Genomic DNA, 24,016 nt, shown 5'->3' with positions numbered 1-24,016 from the left:
TATCCTGATGTGAATATTGATACCTTATTGAAATAACCATTCAAAGTTGGACAAATAGAATTTTGTAAATACGATAGTGTAACCTATCCCGATAATAGTAATGACAACTTCTTATCCCAATGACATCTTATCGATATAGCTTATCTTGATTATAGAAATGACAACACTTTGGGCAACTTTACAAATTTGAAAATCATGACTCCAATTTTGACAAACAAACCCAAAAACATGAAATAACATTACAAATGGTCTTAACAGACCTTATTGAATCAAAATAGAACTAACCCTAACTCCTAAGACTCAAAACACCTAATTGAAAAATTGACTAGACCTTAGGTGCTCCTGCACCAGCAACAAAAACAACAACCTGAAGGCAGTAAGGAACAAAACATAGTCAGACAGACCAAAGAAAACCCTGTCAAACCAGAAAACACCCAAAACCCCAATCAAGGAATGGGAGAGACACACAAATCTGGACAAAGGGGGGTTTAATGGAGGGGAGAAGACTTCCCCTTCCTTCTGTGAGAAACCATATCCTAGTCGATGTTGTCATTAGGACCATCAAAAGAGAGATCAATCGGGAGGGACCCCACAAGGTTACAATCAGAAGTGTCAACAGAGTGTTGTTGTTGTTGTGTTACTAAATTTTCTCCATGTTAATCCTATGAGGATCTGATTAATACTGAGGGGGGGGGGGGGTGAATCAGTATTAAGACCAATTCAAACTTTAAACTCAAAATGAAACTAATATCAGATTTGAAACCATTTAACAAATATATCAACTTCTTTAATCAGATCTAATAACCTCTTTATCAAATTTGCTTAACACATTAATCAAATCATTTACCACAACTATCAGTACTTTCACCACAAAAGCAATCATATAAACTTGATCATTTACCTACTCATTAACCTTATCAATCAGATCAAAAAATTTCTCAAAAAACTTCTTATCAGTACCAGTAGCCTCTGATAAACTTATGATAAAACATCATAACCGGTGTCTCAAAAATAATGCATGAAATGAAATATAAACTAGAACATCACATGAAAAACATTCCACACATGAACACCATAATTTTTTGACATGGAAACCCAAATAGGGAAAAACCATGGCGGAGTTGGCACCCACAAATATTTTTAGTCTTTTGAAGTATGCCCTGTTAGGAGCTTACAATAAGCCCAGTTAGGAGCAGACCCTGTTAGGAGTCACCCGATTAGGGGATTTGCCATGTAGCTCGATTAGGAGCTTGATGATCTGTTAGGATCAACTTTGTGAGAGGATTTAACACTCTTTTGAGAGCTTCCCTATTAGGGGACTTAAATGTTTAAGGCTCGTTAGGACCTACCCGGTTAAGGGATTTAACTTGCTACAACTGTTAGGGAACAACAGTGAAAGAATGATCCATTACTTGCACTTCTCTACTTGCTTGATCAGATCCAGTTATACACAACACTTTGCAACTCTTAAGCAGATCTTAAAATTCACTTGGACGGCTTAACTCAATCTCTAAGACCACCGACAGAGTAAACATCAATTGTGTCAACCTAAATAGTCATCTCAACTAGGTCGGCCACAAAACCCTAATTACATCATGAATTTACAATTCAAATCATAAGAGATCATTAAAAAAAATTACAATGCAATATCAACCATTGGTTGATCATAACCCATCACAGAAATCCGATCTGTATCCTCAAAACACTCTATTGAGCGTTTCATTGATTCCCAAGAAAATCTTCCTTGAATTGCACCAAAACAATAATTAAATCTTTCATGTGGGTTGTGTCGTGTTACCAACTTCATGTAGACTCGTCATCGATCACCGTCATAACAAAAATCATTACCGGTTTGATGATTTCTTCACCGGTCCTTAAACCCTACTAAAACCTTAGCAAACTTCATCAGAAATTTGAAACACGCCTTCCAGTAATCTCCACAAGTTCTGGTTCTGATCATATACATCTTTCCATGATACAATTTCACCATCCAAACCGCAAATCACCAATCATCGGATCCAATCAAAGCAACTCTACTTTACTGGTTAAAGTCCTATTTCACAGACTTTAGTTCACTACTGGTAAACCCTATCTTCTAGTAAACCAAATCACTAAGATGACAAAACAAGACATCAGGAAAATCAGGAACATCCATTGACATCAGTTTCCATCAATGACAACATAAATAATTGATCATGTCATCTATTTATAGAATCTCAATATCTTCATCACAAATAGACTTCTATCCTTTACCGGTGCAGTCATCCATATTCAATTGCATCACTTCATCTGCATCCGTTATGCCAAATGCCTACACTCCAAAGATAGTTGATGCCTATATAGATAAGAGGATACTCTAATTTTATTGTAACTATTGTGTTGCTTGTTAAAATTGAGGCTCCCTTTTTATTGAGTTTTCTCAAAAAAGGTATTCTTAGGTTAAATACTATGACAACTATATTTTTTATCTATTACTTCTTACTTATATGTTATTGCATGCGTGATGTATCTTCACAAGCTTGTTGAATCTATATGTTATTTAGTGCTACTCCCCTTGAATATTAAGTAGAAATTTATTTTATTTCATCTAGATTCCTTTTATTTAGAATCAAAACATAGCCAAATATTTGGGTATATTAATATTGGTTAAATGAGTGCAAGTTGTGTGTAGAAGAGATCATATTTCAAGAAAATATGATCTGATCAAATCATACTTGGACATAGAAAAATTTATTTTGAGCTATGAAATCATTAAATGGAGGTTCTAGTCATAGAGTGAGATATATGAGTTACAATTTCTAAAAATAAACCTACATCTATGAAAGATGAAAACTATTGGTGTTGGATTAGAAAGCCAAAAAATTGGACAAGCTTCATTCCCTAGATTCAATGCTCATAAATGTTTGAAGGGAACCTACCATTGAAAGTCTCTAGAAGAAGTTAAAAAACCTACAATAAGGTGAATCCCTAATAATTTTTTTTCTATGAAATAAGCTTTATTATTTGAGGATGAACAATACAAACTCGAACACACATACATTGAATACATGTAATATCATCGTGAGATAGTTATAATTTATATATGCATGCAAATTAATGATGATGATCAATTTATTATTTTCTTGCATTCTTTGTGGAACTCATGTGATACCTTATTAATGGTAATCAATAATGCACTTTTTCTAATTTGAAGATTCAATAAGTGATTGATTCTTTATCAAAGAGGTTGAGATAGAAAAAATTATATTATATCAAGGATACATTGATTTTCAAAGGTCAGCTAAAGGATAAAGGTATGAGAAATAATACGAAGGATAAAGTATGAAAATCTCCAAGATTGTGTTGGAACTATTACAAGACAAAAAAGAAGGATTACAAGATGAAGAATCTAAAAATATAAAAGAAATAGATACTTAGATTTGTGTGCTTATCAAGATGATGTAACTATTGTAGCCTTGTAAATGCATTTATGCGAGGATGTATGGATAATCAACTTTGAAGCCTCTTTCTATGTGGCTTCCCATAGGGAGTGATTTTATAGTTAGGAGTGTGTTGGTTATTGAAAGGTTATTTATTTGATTTTAATTTCTTCTTTATTGTTCTTCATGGTAGAGTATGTTCAGAAACAAAGTGAAATTGGTCTAATAAAACCCTTCTAAAGTGTATGTAAATTTTAAATTTATTTCTTAACATTGGATTATCATAAAATGTTATATGTGGAAACATATTAATAAAATATATAATGAAAGAGGACAATTATGTACCAAATCAATACAAAATGATAAAATATCAACACACTTCACTTTACACTTGGACAACATTCTAGTAGCTCTTGTGTAGTTGTAAAATATAATATTAAAATATTATCTCTTGCATCCAATGCATAGGAAAAGAGATGAAAAATAATAAATGGTTTGACCAAAATAATGGATACTAAAATTATGGGAGCATACAAAAACCTCACATCCACATTGGAGATTAGGTTTTGAAAATAGTCAACAAGATCATTAAATTAACATGGGAATTAAATAGACACTATCTGTGTATCCTCAAATAACATATGTAACCACAAAGGATTATTTAACTTATAACTCCTTAAAAACTCACACCCACAATTCCAACACCTCAATATTGAGATGATAAGTCATTTACATCCCATCTAGATTATGACAAGATTCTCCACTCCTCAATCTTAGAACCTAGAATTAGAAAATAACATTTGGTAAGTCTAAAGTCAAATGTAATCCTTACCATAGTGAACCACATCCCTTATGAATGCATATGAAAACTAATTTTAATATTCTAGGAAAATACTAAATATTAAATATTTTATCTAGTTACATTGTAATAATCTATGTACACCTTCAAAAAGTGTTGGAGATTGTTTGTTGGCAATGTGTGATATGTGGTGTCATTGATTTCAACTTGCCATTGATGCAAACACAACATAGGACTAGGAGGGGGGGGTTATTCTGAACCTTAAAAGACTTCACTTATTACCCTTTAACCTTCAAACCACAATTTAATTACCACTGCTAATATAAAGCATGAAAGCATAAAGCACGATACACACAATAACAACCGATTTATGTGGAAAACCCAAGAATGAAAAAACCACGGTGAGAATCACATTTACAAAATGAATAATTGATTACAATGTATAGCATCATAAATTTTGATTAGTCCAATTTACACCTCATGTTTGTGTGTCTACTTTAGTGTGATCTATCCTCATCCCCTCTCTAAGTCCGATTTGTGCTAATGAGCCAACTTTGATGTCATGTGCAACCTTTTGTGAGTCTCGCAGAGTGGTACCCACCTCGCCAACATCTCATTTTGGTCCCCTTTGTAGTGGGACAAGGGCATGGTACATCCTAGTCTACATCATGGTGCCCTAAAATGCCATGGTCCCCCTCAAAGGGGCCCAAATTTGAAATAGGGTGGGTGTTGTATTTCCCCAATGGGAATTCATCCTTATGGCTATACATGAACATTGGAGGTCAGCCTAATTAGTCATTTACCTAGAAACTCATATATAAAGACATTTTATCAACCTATTTTCATCTAACCTAATCTAATTCTCCATCCCTACTATTCTGCATCTGTGAAGCATTATCAAGTATTTTAGAGATCTTCAAGGCTGCATATTTATCATTTAACCATTATGAAGTAAAATTATATCAATCTTATTAAAGTATGTGTGTGTGATTAGGGTTTTTCATGTTCATGCCATTTCATACAACATTTGTGATTACATTTAAAGAGAAAAGTATCATCATCAACAATTAAAGATTTGGATTGTAGACATGGGAGGAGGTTCGAAAATTCTTGGGTTTTAGAACAAGGTTCCAAGGAATGGAAGATGGCGGCAAGATGATAGTGCAGGATGGTAGGCAAGGCTTCAAAGTAGGGCTACAGGGAACAGTAGATGGTGGCAAAGTTTCAGTATCCCCCATCAGGCTCGCCAAGGACAATCAAAGGATGCCCCTCGTTTCGGCCAATATTCAAAATTTGACATCAACCTTTTCATCAAAATCTTCAGGGATAAACCTTTTATCAAACTGGTTTCAGACATACCCTAAAAAAACCGATGGTTGAATCGTTTCACATGTCTACAAGACTAGTTAGATAGCCCCAACACTTTTTTCAATAGTCCTCTTGCTCATCCAGCCTGCTCATTTCATTCCCATCCTCACAAAGCAAATGGTAACCTGTAGAATCATTTGAACTCCAATACCTATGTCCAGGGAGCTTCTCTCAACCATGGGGCTTGTAAGGTCCCTAGAGGACACCCAGGCCACCATCCACCTTTTCAAAAATCATTCAAGTGGGAAAAAAAATTCAAAATTCATTTGGGCAGGAAAAAAATTTCAAAATCCTATCAAAAAGCTTCCACTTCCGAATCCATTTCAATTGAAACACCAAAAGAAACAACCAATTTTTTACATCTGCGAAGTATCTCCATCCGTCCCTCATCAACCCTCTCTCAAGGTTTGCCTTGTCGAAGGGAAAACTAGAGCAAACCAACAAGGAGATCATGGAGATCCCCTCAAGTTGAAACCAGTGCACTTTGTGTGGAAAAGAAAACTGGCAGAGTTTAAAGAGACGGACTCCTCTTTCCCCATTTCGACTCGGGCTCCGGTTGAGAACACCTCTGATATCAAGATATCCTTTCCTGATCATGTTCTCTCCCAGTCAGTCTCTTTTCTCTAGAAATTGGCTCTCATCGGTAAGTTTAATTCTTCAATCCCTCTTCAAACCCTGCTTTCATGGGCAAATAGTCATTGGTTGGGTCTTTGTGATATTTTCTTCATCGACAACCACTCAAAAATTTTTATAGCTCTATTTTCTTCATCAGAAGATAAAGATGCAGTTCATAAAAACAAAGGCTGGTTTTGTCAAGGGGTTGGTCTTTTTACCTTATCCTGGATTCCAAATTTTAAACCAGATGCTAATCTTTGTACATTTTATCCTCACTAGATCTCTTTTCTAGGTTTACCTTTGGAATACAGAGACCCAGATATTGTGGAGACCATGGCCAATCAACTAGGCATCTTTGTTGCTCACGATCTTATACCCTTTGAAACAATCCAAAGAGATGTTAGGGTCTACCTTATCCTTGCCTCAAATAAGACCCTGCCAAAGCAATTAACCATCTCATCAAAATGTGGTTTGTGGCATCAAGACATTGTATTGGATAATGCATAGGTCATCTGTAAATATCAACAACAATTAGGATATTTCACGAATTCCTTTAGTGGTCGTGAGCACTCTGAGCTTTTAGTCTGTAAAAATCACTGCTCAGACCCTCTTTTGTGTACTGCCCATCAACATGAGGTAGTTTTGTTTCTGATCGTGTACAATCATGTAATGATCCCTCTGAAACTCAGGATGCCTTAAATTTTGAACCATACTACGTTCAGTGGATTAATCAGTTGACCCATTTTTTTTATCATGTATAGCTAGATTCTTTATAGCTATAAATTTGCCTCCACGCCCACACCGGTTCTCCAATTATGTGACAAAACATCTAATGATAGATAAACTATAGTTTGGGACCTAATGTTCAATGAATCCTTGATTGATATCTAGAATTTAATGCAGAATTTATCAGTTTCAGGGATAGCTATCTCAAATAAGGAGGGTCATATCCAGGAAGTAGCAGACGATATCCTATCCACTTTAGTTGCCACTATGATTGAGGAAATTGCAGAGGAGGAAGGTGTTAGTATGACAAATCTAATGTGTCCCTTATGAAAAACAAGGTGCTTTTGTTCAACTACTAACATCTCATATAAAGGGGAACTCCCCTTGGAAATTAGGTAGGAAGAAATGGAAACCCCTTCACAAGATGGTGAGACAAAAAAATTCATTTTTGACTATGTACAATCCTTATCGGTTGAGCAGAGTCCCAGTTTGAAATCAAATGGATTTACAACCCCCAAAAAGAGAGGTAGAAAACCTAACTCTGTGAAGATTCAAGAAGAAATAGAGGTGGGTGTGCAAAGTACTCTAGACGGAAAATTTAAAGTATCAAAAAGAATTACAAGGAGTGCAAAAGGCACTCCCTTTTCACAATGAAAATGATTTCTTGGAACGTCAAGGGCATTAATGCCCCTAACAAAAGAGGGAGAATCAAATCTCACCTTGATTCTTCAAAGGTTGATATTTTTTTACCCTAAGAAATGAAGCCATCACATGAAATGTATCACAAAATAGTGGCTAAATGGACACAATTTGGATCGGCCCACATGCAAGGTGTTGGGGCCTTAGGAGGATTTCTTACATTATGGAATCCTAAAAAAGTTCAAGTTCACTTATTAGAACAAGAGCATAACTGGAAAATGTTGAAATCAGTATGCTATGACATGACCTTTATGGTATTCAATGTTTATGGCCCCATCCCCACTCAGGAAAAGAAAGACCTATGGGACAAACTAACTTTGTTACTCCAACAACAAGAAGCACATAATTTCATCATTGGAGGAGACTTTAATGCAATCTTGTCTCATAAGGAGAAACAAGGAGGAATCTGCCCACCCCCATGATCTATGCAGGATTTTCTAAGTTTCACCATAGAAAATAACTTATTGGATGTGATCCCCAATAATGGTCTCTTCACTTGGACTAACAGGAGATCAGGCTTCCTTCAGATTGCAGAGAGACTCGACAGGTTTTTCATTCCCTTGGAATGGCACCTTAATCAGGTCAGTTATTATTCAGACATTCTCCCTATTTCTAAATCAAATCACTTCCCAGTCCAAATTGTCCTTTAATGGAAAAAACAGAACCCCATGTCAGTTTTTGGCTCCTCCTTCAAGTTTGAGCAAATGTGGTTTAGACATCCACATTTTCAGGCTTTATTAAGACAATGGTAGGTATCTGCCTCTGCATGTAGTGGAACAAAGATGTTCCAATTTTTTAAGAAACTTTAGTTTATTAAGGTCCAAGCTAAGGAATGGAATAGAAAGATCTTTAAGAATGTTTTTGCTAAAAAAAAAATCATTGCTCAACCTCTGGAAGAAGTTAACCAAAACATAATTTCCAAGGGTTTGGATCAGCTCCTTCACTCTACACAGAAGGGTCTTCAAAGTGAATGGGAAGAAGTCTGTAAGAGAGAAGAATAATATTGGAGACAAAAATCAAGAGAGCTCTGGCTGAAGCAGGGAGATAAGAACACAAAATTCTTTCATGCTTCCACAAAACAAAGAAAAACATCTAATGTTATATTCTTAATCAAGCATGAGGACTCAGGGGTATTGAATAAAAATTTAGCAGACATTCAAGAACAAGGAGTAAAGTTTTTTAAGAATCTTCTAGCCCCCCACCTTCTAATTTAGATCCTTTTCGATGAAGGTTATTGCTTTACACATTGCTTGTGAAGTTTGGGAAAGATTGAAAAGTATTTATGAAGGAAATGAAAGAGTCAAATTATCTAAGATGCAAACTACTAAGGGCACATGAGAATTTGAGAATGGAATAAGGTGAAGGAGAGGCAAGCTATTATTTAGAAGGTTGACAGTGTTGTAAATGAGATTAGAGATCTTGGTGGTGTCTTGGATGATAAAGATGTGATACCGAATATCATGAGAACTTTACCAAATAGTTACAATGATAAGATTTCAACTATTGAGGAGACCTATGATCCAACAAAATTCACTACAGAATAGTTGTTTGGCACCTTGATTGCATTTGAGATGAGAAAGATTGGCAAAGACAAATGAAAATTAGAAACAACCTTTAAAGCATCAAAAGTTGTAGATGAAGATTTAGATGATGAGAACCCAGATGAGATGGAAGCAAACTTTGTGAGTAAACTGAAGAGAGAAACTAACAAGTATAAAGGTATGTTACCCCTTAAATGTTTTAAATGTGGAAATATTTGTCATTATGCATCTATATGTCTAGAAAGAGGATCAAAACAAAAGTTTAAGGACAACATAGGAAAATTCAATAAGAAAAACTACTATGTTATAAATGATGCTGGTATTTTAGATGATGAGTCAGATTATGAGGATGGTGATTTTTTATTCATGGTAAAGAAATATGGACCTAAATCTAATAACTTTAAGATTGTTGAGACTGTTGCTTCAGTATTTCATCGTAGGATAGATAGAAATGAATGACTAATTAATAGTGGATGTTCAAATCATATGACTAGTGACAAAAGTAAGTTTGTAAAGCTTGAGAAATATGATGGTGGTTCTATTAGATTTGGAGTTGATCAGATTGCTCAAATTGTTGGAATTGGTTCTATTACCTTTGATGGAAAGCATAACATTGACAATGTTTACTATGTAAAAGGATTGCATCATAATCTCTTGAGTGTTGGACAGATGTGCGAAAATGGTTACAATGTTGTCTTTCAGGATGGTGGTTGTGAGATCCAAAGTTGTTATTGTTGCGGGGAAAAAGATAGGTGGAAACATATATCAATTGGAAGCTACTACAAGAGATTGTTTATTATCACAGATCAATGAGAGTTGGCTCTGGCTTCAAAGGATGTGTCATATCAATTTTGACAATTAGGTGAAGATCAGTATGATAAAATTTGTGAAAGATTTACCAAGCCTGACTAAATTGGATAACAGTATTTGCAAATATTGTCAAGTGGGAAAGAAGACAAAAGGAACATTTATAGGAAAGGAACAATTTTCTACTAGATTGTTGGATCTGATACACACAAACCTATGTGGTCTGACCAAAATGATGAGTTTGCAAGGTGAGAGGTATTTCATGCTCTTAATTGATGATCATTCTAGAATGACGGGTTACATTTCTAAGAGAAAAATCAAAAGAATTAGAGAAATTCAAGATATTTAAAGCTAGAGTTGAGAATGGAGTTGATAGAAGAATTAAGTGTTTAAGATCTGATAGAGGAGGAGAATTTATTCTCATAAACTTGACACTTTATGTGAGAAATATGGAATGAGAAGGTAGTTATCGGCTCCTAGGGCACCTCAATAGAATGACGCAGTTAAAAGGATGAACATGACTATTCCAGAGGCATAAAGAACTATGACCAAGGAAGAAAATCTACCAGAAGTTTACTGGAGAGAAGCTATACACACTATTGTATATACCCTTAATAGAGTTCTATTTAAAAAGAAGTTTGGCAAGATATCATATGAGTTATGGTATGGAAGGATCCCATCTATGAAGTATTTCAAAAAATTTGGAAGTACATGTTATATTCAAAGAGATGAAGGAAATCTTGGAAAGTTTGATAGCAAAGAAAATGAAGGTATATTTCTTGGTTATTCTACAAAAATAAAATATTATTGATGTTATAGCAAGAGGTTGAATAAAATTGTTGAAAGTGCAAATGTGAAGGTTGATGAGAATATTTCAAAATAAGTTGTTATTCAAGTAGGGTATGAATCAGATGAAGGAGAAGAGAAGAACATAGATGAAGAAAAGCAAAAAGAAACTCAAGTTTCTCCAACAACTATATCAAAAACCCCAAGGCATCTGCAAAAAAATTATTTTAAGAATCAAATCATAGGAGATAAAAATAGAGGAGTCATTACAAGAAGAAAAGTTGCTAAAGAGGATTTTTTTTGTGTTTACCTTCTCATAATGAACCAAAGATAGTTGAATAAGCTTGAAAAGATCATAATTGAATGAAAGAAATGAAGGAAGAGTTGGATCAAATTTAGAAAAATCAGACTTGGGAATTGGTACCTAGACCGATAGATAAGAATGTTATTGGAACAAAGTGGGTGTTCCAGAATAAACTGGATGAAGGTGGTTCGGTTTATAAGAAACAAAGCAAGATTGATATGCAAAGTTTACACATATGTTAAAGGAATTGGTTATGAAGAAACTTATGCTCCCATTTTTATAATGAAGGCTATTGGGATGTTTTTGGATTTTGTAGCAAATAAGGATTTCAAAGTCTATCAAATGGATGTGAAGTTAGCATTTTTGAATGGAGAATTGAAAGAAGAAGTCTACATTGAACAACCAAAAGGATTCAAGCTATTAGATGATCCAGATGTTATTTGTAGATTGAGGAAGGAACTGTATGGATTGAAGCATGCACCTAGATATTGGTGTGGAAGGTTAGATAAGTATCTATTGAATCAAGGTTTTTAAAATGGGTCTACTGACAACAATCTCTACTTCAAAGTTGAATCAAGTAAGATCTTAATTGTTGTTTTATATGTGGATGACATAATATTTGGTGGCAATGATGATATATGCAAGAGTTTGAAATGTCTATGATTGGTGAGTTGAATTTGTTTCTTGGATTGCAAGTAAGTCAGAATGGTAAAGGAATTTTCATTTCTCAATCAAAATATGTTAAATAATTGTTGAAAAAGTTTGGATTGGAATATTTCAAACTGATATGTACTCCCATGACTACCAGATGCAAGTTGGATAATGATGATAAATCTCCTAAGACTGATGCAAGCAAGTATGATGGTATGATGAAAGAATTAGTATCCGGTAGAATACTGAGAGGGGGGAAGGGGGTGAATTAGTATATTGAAAAAATGATACAAAGTTCCCACCTCAAACTCAGTCACACAAATTAAACATATCTTAGTCAAGATCAATATTCATAAGAATACTTGACATCAACCGGTTTAACTGTTATGACAACTTAACAGTAAACAACTTCAATCTTGTAAACATCAACAGTTCTTAATCATAATTCAACATATTCATCTTTCAATGCTATTACTTATCATGCCTTATCAGAAGTTAAGCAAATCAACAAATAAGATCATAACCACAAAAGCATTCACCACTTGACACAAATGTTTATATGTGGAAAACCCAAATAGATAAAAACCATGGTGAGATGAGACTCATAAGGATAGCTATCTGAACTCTTTTGAAGTTTGCCCTATTAGGAGCCAAGTTTGTTAAAGATTTACAATAAGTCCTGTTAAGAACTAATTCTTGTTAGGAATCACCCGGTTAAGAGATTTACAAATACGCCTTGATGAAAATCACAATACCTTGTTAGGAGTAACCTCGCTGGAGGATTTAGGAATCCAAGCTAATGGACCACCTTGTTAGAGGTTACTCGGTTAAGGGATTTCACTAATGTTGTAATTGTTAGAAAACAATAGGTTTTCGTGATTTGTCTAAGTAGCACTACATTTGCTTGATCGAAACCATCTAAGCTTCAATCTACCTTCACTCAAAGTGTAGATCCATTCACTGGCTAGGCAACTACACACTCAACAGGTTTCTATCAATATTACCAACAACCTTTACAAACAACTTCATCAACCTTAAATACAAATCAATTAGGTTGGTAAAACAACAAAAACCTAATTGTCATCATCGAGATTACAAACAAGTCGGTATAATCTTGACCGTTAGAAATCATGACAATCTCTTCACATTCTTCAAGAAAATTCCAACCGCTTCATGATCACCACTTCATCAGACTTTGTAACTCATCACGCGTTGTGCATTAGATGCAATCCACTTTGCTCCTTCCCTAGACAAAAACAAATGCACCAAAATAATTTGAACTTATCCTCATACAATGATCACATGTGTCTCCATCATTACCGCTTATCAGACAATAAACCAACAAACTTGATTGGTTTGGGTTTAACAGCTGATAGGGTTTACCAGTTACATTGCATAGAAAGGTTTAACCCTTTACACCGATTTACCGGTTCAACTTAAAAACATTACATACCGGTTTACAACATCTTCCACAAAGCTTTTCTTACCAATTACTAGCCAATATCAAAAACAACAATATCAACAATAATATGAATACCATTACCGGTTCAATTGACATCAATAATAACATATCATTAATGCAATCTTTATGCAAAATGCCAACTGTAGACGTATAAAAATGACCATATTCCTAAATGAATATTTTATGTTCATTTCTCTATTTAATTAAATCTAATTTAATTGAATCACCCACATTCTTCTATTTAAATTAAGTAAATTACTCAATTTATTTAAATTAAATTCACTAGACTTCTTTTTACCATTTAATGAATAAATCATTTTATTCAATTAAGTCTCTTCTATCCAGTTTTAATTAAATTCAAATTTAATTAAATAGTTATCCTAAATTGAATAAATCAAATTTATTTAGTTTCCCCAAATTGCAACCAAATTGAAGTAAATTCATTTTATTTCAATCAAATCCTATTATCCCTCCATCCACTTGCAAAATCCTACAGATCCAACTTGCCTCCTAAATCCTATTCCTAACCCCCTTCTAGACTCTTCTAAACACTTCTAATTAGCCTAACCCATCTACTAAAATTTGTCACATCCCGAAGCAAGGGGAGGTCACTTCTCAAATCCTCAAAGTCTTTGAAAACCTTTAAAGGCTTCAACCACTTAACTTTCCAAGTCTCCCAAACCATTAATGGTTAACTCAACCCTCTAGCATGATTAAAGAATTTCTTCTAACTCAACCTCCATGTAACCCAAGGGTCTCATCAAGCATTCATTGCTTTGACCATGGTTATCCCTTAATCATTTGCACAAGAGTTTATCCTTTGATTAAAACTTAATCTAATGGGTAACCCTAACTTAAGCTTAACCCTTACCCCCTATGATAACCATGAGGTCTTCTGAAGCATTTAATGCCTCCAAACCCTTTTCTCAACCCACCCTATGTTGACATTTGTAACCATTTCATTGGTGCCAATTACAAACATGGATCCCCAACTTTCAAACTTATCCCTTGATTAACTCTTTCAATCCTGACCATCCACTGCCCTGTTTTTGCTATAAATAGAGCTCTCATTCCTCCATTTCAAGAACCAAGTCTTTAGCATCATACTTATGTTCAAATACATTCAAGCTTTCATATATCATTTATGCTCATCATTTAGCCTCTCTTTTAACTAGGAATTAGTCTAAATATGCATGTTTAGAATACTTTCTTTATCATTTAGCTCAATCATAGACTAATATATCATGTTAGGATAGTATTTATACTAACCTTGTCATCTTATAATCTAGTTTATTTCATTTTAAGATCATTCATAGCTTAGGATGCATTTCATTCTAAAATCTATCAAAGCATCCCTCGTTCTTGCATTTGTCATCCCTAAACCATTTTGCTCAGTGATCTGAGAGCAAAAACATTGGTTTGAGGGACCTTGTGAGATAGAGAACCATGGAACCAACCTTGGGAAGCTGAGCCATACTTCATGACTCCATAGCTTGCACCAAGAAGTCATGTGGGTGTGTGGACAAGTCTCCCTAGAACTCCATTTTTCACATTTTTAGTTCTATGCACCCGATTTTCCCGCATACATTTCTGGTGCCCACCGTGGGGCATTACCCCATATATCTAATCAATTTTGAAATATAACCACTTTTGGAGGTCCACAAAAAATGAGAATCAGTGCATGGGAATCATTCCCTAGCGCATCTAGCCAACAACCTAGTGCATTTTTTCACTGTTCAGCGCATGGGGTCTATCATCTAGTGCATCAAGTCCGTTTATTAGTGCATAAGAATATTAAAATTTTCCTATAAGTCTCGGCAAGGGAGAAAAACAAAGAATCGCTTTTGGCACACAGAGTAGCGCATCCCGACAACAGTGTAGTGCTTCACCACCTTCTTTTAGCACATCACGATTATTATGTAGCGCATACAGTTTGTCCTGCAGCGCATAAAAAATAGACAAAAATCAAAGTTTCAAAATCTGTAACCGGAAAAAAAAACAAAAAATAGACTTGTTGAAGTCCACCAACCATCTAACATTTTCAACTTGTTTTCTTGCAGGATTCTAACAAATCCGTTGCAGATGGGAGCTTAAAATTTTAAAAATATTAAGATAGTTAGGATTGTCACTAACTTAGTTAAGTTAGTTTAAATTTTTAAACTTCTTCTATTCTTAAAAATTGAACTCACTTATTTCCTTTGGGCTATAAAAAGAATCACTAAATCGAACATTTCTTGCTTTCATAGGAGAAAACCTATTTTTGGGCTCTAAAAAGAACAAGACAAACATTTCTTTTTTTTGCAAAAATAGAGCTATAAAAGGAACCTCACCATCCTTTGGTGTATAAAAGGATTCATCTTCAATTTTTGTGTAAAGGAAAGAACCTCACCTAAAAAGTTTTGTTGCAATCAAAGAGGGAAGTTATTCCCCTATTTTTTTTTACTGATTTTTCTTTTGTTGACCAAATCGAACCTTTTGCTTTGTTGACTTGGTTATTTCCTTAGATTAAATAATCACTAATTTGGGGAAGTAAAATTAACACCATGCTTTTTTGGAGCAACATCTCCAAGTAGAGGTTAGCAAATCACTGAATTGAAGGCTTAAAAAGAACCTTGTTTGCCTTGTCTCGAAAGTGGAAGGTATATGCTCTCCCCTTAACTGGGTGATCGAAAAGCCAAACCACTCTTAAGCTTTCTGTACTTCAAGCATTTACATCCTTTAACAGGCCTGCCTTCTTGAGGAGTTGGAATCAACTCTTAAAGCCATTTATGGCCGGTGTGAAGGGAACGACCTAAGTGGGAAATGACTTTGACGCCAAGTGTTCCAACCCACTATAATCAAAAGTGGAAAGTGACGAAAGTCCTTTTCAACAGTTGTGCGCAGCGATTAGCCTTCCCCTAATATCTTTACGATACGTAAAGCCTTTGTTCTAAAGGTTGGGAAGCCTCCTGAGGGATTTTATCACTGATGACCAAACAGGAAGCTTGATTACGAACCTTAGCATAGAAACTTTGAACTGAGTTAGTAACCAAACATTTATAACATCATAGTGCAAGGGTGGGGAAGAATCCTCCCCTAAGATTACTCACCATATATCTCCCAAGATAACTATTCAATTGTGAAGCAATTCACTTTGAGTTAATTTCTGGCAAAAGGCAAAAAAATGGGCGCCCTCTAGGGGGTGACACGGCTGTTTGAGTTGACAAAGTATCGAGACTACTGGGCTATGATGTTATTTATGACCTTTGAATAAAGAGTCTTTCTGAAGTGTATTTTTCATATCCAAACCTATTAAAACATTGAGGATTTGAACACATCATCGCAAAACATACACTTTTTGTTAGATTAAGAAAAAATGGTTGTCTTCTTTGTGTTGTGCTTGTATTTACTACTTCAGAAAATCATCCATCAAGGTTGAAAAACTCACAATCAAATCCAAAAATTGCAGAAAAACCAACCAAAGGAAAAATCAGGGCAGATTAGTGCATGGGAACAACTCCTTAGCACATAGGGTATTTCTGTTAATGCATCTAAGCATCAAGTTAGCACGTCTGTTCAAAACAGTAGCATTTTATCCAAATTCCAAAATAGTGTTAAAATAATTAGGGCATCAGGAAAATAGTCTAGCGCATTGAAGCATCAGCTTAGCGCGTGAAAACCAAACTTTATCATGTAGGGTTGAACAGTTAGCATGTCACAGACCCATACTAGGCATAGCCTTTCAAAAAAGACAAAACAAAAATTTTAAATAGTCAAAACTTTAGCACGTGGTTGGGGGTAGCCTAGCGTGTGTGGTCATTCTTTTAACGCGTAAAGTAAATTTGGTAGTGCATCTTGTCTCTGTTTTAGCGCATGACCAAAAGCAAAAAGACATGGGGCAAAACAGTAAGGAATTTTAAAAATTTTGAAAACATCTTCAGAAGCCTTTTTCCATCAACATCATTTTTCATCAAAGCAACGTAGGAAAAACAAAACTTTAAAAGCTATTTCTTGAGCAAAGTTTGTGTCAAAACAAATGTTGTAAAAATCTGAAACTGATCGCATGGTAAAGCATATCTATTCTACCATAATCTAGAAACCTCATCACAAGTATCAAAAGAATCCTATACCATCTCACGGATTTCATCTCAAAAACACTTGTTTAAAACTCTCAAGTTGTCAAATCAAGTTTCCATATCGGGAGACTTTTATCCATATCATTTGACATGCTTTGTCATGAAGGGGCATCTAAACCTTCACTTTGATAGAGTAAGACTTGAATTTTCAAAACAAGATCAACTAAATCCAAACAAATCAAAGGAAACCATTGAATCACTTATGCATGACTAATCCTCATATTCTGAGAAGAAAGAATCTTTATCGTAACATCACATTGAAGAAACAACAACCAAGTTTTTCCAAATTCCTCAAAAGAAATAAGTTTTTATACATCAATCATCAACTTTTCAAGTCTTATCGAACATTTCTTCATCACGTTCAACACTATATCAAGAACAAATCCATTGAATTTGATAGGGAGCCTTTGAAGACTAGAGCATATTGCCAAAAATCTGCATTTAATCAACGAATTAATCATGGAGGAAAGATCAATCTGACATTCTTACCCGACGAATGCATCACTTACAACATGCCCTGATTTGAACCACCAACCCTAGAACAACATATTGAAGAGGATTTTGTCCCCTTTGTCACAGAAAGCTTCTACTAAGATGCCTGTAACTCGCTCTCAACTAAACAAAGTGAAGCAACACCAGAATCAAGCATGACTCAAAGGTTATGTAATCCATTTGAAGGACCACATCTAGAAGAACCTAAGATCATGGAAGAACTCCTTCGAGAATGTCAAGAGAGCACTTCCTTTCAAAAACTTGTAGAAAGACTCATGGAAAATGACAAAGAGAAGTATCTACTTATGCTCACAAGTAAAGGCGTTAAACTTCCCAAAGATTTAGACGCAAACATATTTAGAACCGGATCTCGACAATATGCATATCAAGAACAACAAAGAGAAGAGGAAACTCGTTACCTTGATCAACACATACCTGAGCAACACATTCCAGAACAACGTATACCAGAAATGGGTATACCCGAGCTAGAAACTCCTGAGAAAAATATACCATTTAACACACCTTTTCAGCTAAGAACTAATACAAGGGAAGAGTTTCTTCCTCAACAAAATAATGTTCCTTTGGTTGCTCTTACTCAGCAAATGCAAATGTTACAAAGACAAATGCAAGACATGCAACAAGGGACAACAGTGCGGTACTCATTAAATGAAATCTGCCCTTATCCATTTGATAGAAGATTGAACATGGTGCCTTTTCCTGCAAACTCAGACATTCCCAAATTTGATAAATATGATGGGAAAAGTGATCCTCGAGATCATGTTCGAGAATTTTGCACAATGAGTCTTGAATTCGCTCATGATGACACCTATCTGATGAGGTTATTCCGAAGAAGCTTGGGGGGACAAACAATGGAGTGGTTATCTAAGATCACACCTCCTGTCAAATCATTTGATGAACTAGTCAACAAATTTATAACACGGTATTCCTATAACATTCAACATGCTATCACCATGCTAGATGTCTGTAATACCAAACAAAAAAAGAATGAAACATTCATGGCATTCCTTCAACGTTGGCGCCGTATGGTTTCAAGATATCCTCGCGATATTCCTGCAAAGGAGAAAATGGAAATTTTCATCGACAACTTGAATAGTGAGATGAGTTACAGGCTCAAGCTCCAATGCATACCGTCTTTCGCTAAGTTGATTGAAAATGGTATTCAAGTGGAAGAAGCATGTGTCAAGAAAGGAACACTAAAACTCTTCAAAGAAGGAACAGGTTCATCAAACTACAACAATCAAAACAACAACAACTTAGACAAATCTAGGTTTTGGACCAGAAATAAAAAACAATGGAAATGAAGGTGGAAATGAACCAAATGATCCAAAATCCAAGCAGCCCATGCTCACATTATCAGGAAATCCTCAAGCTACAAAAAATCCCAAGGGTGCTAACCCTGACACTAACACTTGCACACCTAATATCAATCAATCGAATACCAATAACGCAAACAATACCAACAATAACACAAATCAAGGACCTAACAATAATTCATGGGGTACTACCAACACTTATTAAAGATGCATCTACACACCACTGGGTCAATCATTGGAGTCAGCATTCAGAGAACTCCTGGCAAACAAGATTATCTCTTTGCCCGCAATCAGCAACTATGAACCACAAATCAAACCACCTTGGTGGAATGACTCACACTTTTGTGATTTTCATCACAACAAAGGTCATCAAACAAATGATTGCATGAGATTGAAAAACATTGTTCAAGATATGATTGATAGAGGTGATTTAACAGTAGATGGTCTCAAGACAAATGGTGACCATGGAGCTTTCAAGAATCCTCTTCCAAACTATAACAAAGATGGAGCTTCCACTTCAAATGATACTCATGGGGCACATATCAATCACATTTACAATAACACCATTAATCATATATCAGCTATCGACAATCATGTAAATGTCATCACAATCTGAGACCAGCATAATCATGAATTAGTCAACGTAACCACTAGAGCTCAAAAATATGTCTTGAAAGGACATATGTCAACAACAAACACTGTACCCAAACTTCAATATGATCTATTCAGCCAACTATGCAAAACTCTTGCTCAAATATCCATATCAGAGTTACTAAAACTTTTGCCAAAACACAAAGACATATTGGAACAAGCATTATTGGAAACAAATGTACCTCAAGATCTAGATACTGACAAATTCCAAGCCATGGTCGCTCATATGATAGGGCCTCATAATCTCACTTTTTCTGAGCACTACAATATCTCATTAAGCCATCCACATAATACTCCTCTCCATATTGAAGTCATTGTCTATAAACATAGAATCAAGAGAGTATTAATAGATGGAGGAGCTGGACTCAATATCTGTACCTAAAAACTTGTTCGTGCATTGGGCTTGTTTGAAGAGTATATTGATCCCCATAAAAAGATTACCATAAAGGCATATGATGATGAGGAAAGGTCATCTAAAGGAACCGTGATGTTGCCCATTCAAGTTGGACCAGTGCAAAAAGATACTATATGTCAGGTCTTAGATATAGATCTTACCTACAATATTTTGTTAGGTCAGCCCTGGATACATGAAATGCAAGCAATGCCTTCTACATATCACCAGTGTGTCAAATTTCCTTATAACGAACAAGAGATCTCCATATTTGTTGATCACAATCCATTTCAACATTGTAATGCAATGGGGGCAGCCCAGGACAGTTTGGTTCCCCATAATAGGGAAAAGCAGAGATCCTCAACATCAGATCTATAGATAGAAAAGCCCGAATCATTATTTGGAAATTTCAAACAGCAAATGCAAATCAAGGACCAAGGTATGGGAGAATACTCTTTGGAACCCCTGTGTTTGGCCAAATTACCAACATCACCCAAATCTCATGGATTGCCTACTACATCAATGCATCTGGTAACTCAGCCCATCACCAAATTTGATGGTACCTTCATCCAACTAGGCACTCTAGCACATGAATCAGAAGATAAGGACATTCTTAGCTGGTTATACAAAGATGAGGAAGAAGATAATAGAGCAGCTACTCTGGACATAGTTCTACCGACACACCTGTATGGAAAAGGATACTTAATCATGTAGCAAATGGGATATGACGATAAAGGACCTATTGGAAAACACAAAGAAGGAGTCGCGGAACCCATAGATCTTCCTTCACAGCCCAATAGAGACAAAACTGGATTAGGTTGTAAATTCACTTTCCTATTAAGAAAGATGCCACGCATAACTGCAAAACCTCAATGGAAAGGAAAGAAGAAGTACAAAGAAGAATCCTGGCAGGAAGCACTATTTGAGTCAGCACAAACAATCTGCAAGGCACAAGAACGTCAAGAACAAAAGTTACATTAGGAAAAGCTTCTAAGCCACAAGAAGGCCATATCTGCAGCAGCAACTCATCTTCAAACACCAATATCTCAAGCACTGATAATATCATCTCCTAATACCATTGTTCCTCCCCAAGGGGCCACAGTTTATGAACAAATACAAAAAGTAGAAGCAAGATCTGACACCGAATCAACAAAAACTACCAAAATGCTATCCATCATCAAAAATCTATTTTCACCATACAACATACCTGTTCACAGCACTGATAGAATCTGGGATGATGCCTCAGAGATTGATTCCAATGAATATGAATGGGGTACCTACTCAAATGCTACTACAGATATCCCTAATAATACTAGCGCCATACCCCTTTCTCAAGAAGAGCATAACGCAAAAGATAGACCTCTTGAATTTGGACCGCAACATATCTATGATGCCAAGGAAAGCGAACAAAAGCATTATGAACAAGTCTATAAGGAAGATAATACCATCAAAGACCTCGACGAAATCCTTGACTTCTTTAAAACCAAGACCAATCATGATGAAACCTCTGTCTTAACACTTACAGTAGCAAAACTTGATCCACCAAATGATTCCTTACCACTTATCTTTCCTGACCTCATTGACTGGGACGAACCCGAAATACATGATATACCAATTTTCCCAGATGATAAATATATTATCCATTACCTATGTACCATTAAATCGAAAATAGGCTCTACCAGCGAAAAAAGTAACGATGTCTGCAAACCAGAGAGTGCCAAGTCTCTCAGTCGCAAAAATGAGCCAAGTAAAAGATCTGATGCTGAAAACCAATCAATGGCAGCTCTAGATCGCAAAAAAGTAAAAATAAAGGATGCATCTGAGGGTGAAAACCTTTTCAAGGCACCTAAAGATGGGAGACTTGACACTCTTCTAGAGCACTTTCATGAACGATCACCCATATTGATTGAGCCCACTCAATCAATCAACATTGGTACCATAGAAGCAGTAAAAAACATACACCTGGCAGAATCCCTGACAGAAGAGGAAAGATCGACATTTATCCTTTTATTTAAAGAAATGCAAATTAATTTTGCCTGGTCATATGCCGATATGCCCGGAGTTGATCCACATTTAATCATGCATCACTTATCCATCTCTCCAGGAGTTAAGCCAGTCAAACAAAAGCTACGAAAGATGAATCCAAATGTAGCACTCATGGTCGAAGCTAAACTCAAGAAGTTATTAGATGTCAGATTCATCAGACCCATTGACTATGCATAATGGATTTCCAATATAGTACCAGTATCAAAACCAGATGATAGTATCAGAATCTGCACTGATTTTAGAGATGTCAACAAAGCTTGTCCAAAAGATGACTTTCCTCTGCCCAGTATCGACATCATCATAGACCTCACAGCAGGCCATGCAATGCTCTCACTAATGGATGGTTTCTCAGGCTATAATTAGATCAAAATAGCCCTGGAAGATCAAGACAAAACAACATTCACCTATCCTTGGGGAACGTACTGTTGGAATGTTATGCCTTTTGGCTTAAATAATGCAGGGGCTACCTATCAGAGAGCAATGACAACAATCTTTCATGACATGATGCACACATTCATGGAAGACTACGTGGATGATCTACTAGCTAAGTCATTCACTAGAGCAGAACATCTCGGCATCCTAACAAAGATCTTTGATCGATTGGAGAAATTTCAAGTTCGGCTCAACCCTAAGAAGTGTGTCTTTGGGGTTACATCAAGAAAGTTACTAGGCTATATTGTCTCAGCTAAAGGTATTGAAGTGGATCCAGCAAAGGTACAAGCCATTATGGAGATGCCACCACCAAAGAATATCAGTCAACTCAGATCTCTACAAGGATGACTTCAATCAATCAGGCAATTCATCGCTCAATTAGCTGATAAAAGTCTACCATTCAATCATTTGCTCCATAAGAATGTACCTTTCCGATGAGAGACCAAGTGTGCAAAATATTTTTATCAAATCAAATAGTATCTAATGAATCCACTAGTTCTAGTACCACCAGTAGGAGGGAAGCCACTTATTCTCTATATTTCAACAATAGATGTATCACTAGGGGCACTGTTAGCACAAGAAAATCAACAAGGAAAGGAATGGGCTATTTATTACATCAGCAGGACATTGAATGGCTATGAACTCAACTACACATTCATTGAGAAGGCTTGTCTAAAAGTGGTCTTCGCATCTTAGAAGTTCTGGCATTATATGCTAGCACACACAATTAAGCTAGTAGCAAAAATTGATCCTCTCAAATACCTACTCAGCAAAACAACTCTTACCGGACGATTGGCTAAATGGGTCATGATTCTCAGTGAATTCGACATCCAATACATAGAAAGAAGAGCCATCAAAGGACAAGCAATTGCAGATCAACTAGCTAAAGCACTGCTACCAGGAAAACAAACTATGGAGATTGAATTTTCGGACAGGGACGTTCTTGCTATTTCTACCACACAATGGACTCTATACTTTGATGGATCCTACACCCAACACGATTCAAGTGCTGGCATTCTTTTCATCACTCCTGAAGGACACACTATACCAAGATCATATAGGCTTATGTTCCCATGCATGAATAATGTGGCTGAATATGAGGCATTGGTTATAGGCATCAAAATGGCCATAGAATGGAAAATCATAGAGTTAATGGTCTATGGAGATTCACAACTAGTCGTCAATCAGATCAACAACGACTATCAAACAAAGGATGACAAGCTACTACCCTACAAATGAATGCTAGATGACTTCAAATATTATTTTGTAAACATCACCTTCGAGCAGATATCAAGGTTGAACAACAAAGAAGCCGATGCCATGACTACTATCGCTTCATTACTACAAATTCCAGAGCAACAGAGTCATTACAAGTTCC

This window comes from Cryptomeria japonica, chromosome 7 (assembly GCF_030272615.1).
Source record: "Cryptomeria japonica chromosome 7, Sugi_1.0, whole genome shotgun sequence".
NCBI classification, from domain to species: domain Eukaryota; kingdom Viridiplantae; phylum Streptophyta; class Pinopsida; order Cupressales; family Cupressaceae; genus Cryptomeria; species Cryptomeria japonica.
The sequence above is the reverse complement of the archived record's forward strand: the minus strand, read 5'-3'. Positions refer to the sequence as shown.